This window comes from Carlito syrichta, unplaced genomic scaffold (genome assembly GCF_000164805.1).
Source record: "Carlito syrichta isolate Samal-C Ts95f unplaced genomic scaffold, Tarsius_syrichta-2.0.1 Scaffold315835, whole genome shotgun sequence".
In the NCBI taxonomy this organism is placed as follows: domain Eukaryota; kingdom Metazoa; phylum Chordata; class Mammalia; order Primates; family Tarsiidae; genus Carlito; species Carlito syrichta.
This window is the reverse complement of record NW_007259931.1, coordinates 445,812-446,053: the sequence shown is the minus strand read 5'-3', so window position 1 is coordinate 446,053 and position 242 is coordinate 445,812. Positions and strand designations below refer to the sequence as shown.

Below are 242 nucleotides of genomic sequence, written 5' to 3'. Positions count from 1 at the left end.
TTTGCATCTCCCTGCTGATTAGTGAGGTTGAACATTTCTTCATGTGTCTGTTGGCTGCTCGGATGTCTTCCTTTGTGAAGTGTTTTTTCATATCTTTTGCCCATTTTATAATGGGGTTGTTTGTTTTTTTCTTTTCAGCACGTTTGAGTTCCTTGTAGATCAAAGATGTTAAGCCTTTGTCTGACCTGGTGTTGGCAAATACTTTTTCCCAGTCTGTAGGCTGTCTCCCTGCTCTCCTGCTG

General features: G+C 41.7%; 1 protein-coding gene across 1 annotated transcript in view; it reads left to right on the top strand.

Moving 5' to 3' along the window:
* Positions 1–242, top strand: part of ITSN1 (intersectin 1) — a 200,480-nt gene that overhangs the window by 78,896 nt on the left and 121,342 nt on the right. The window lies entirely within an intron of this gene.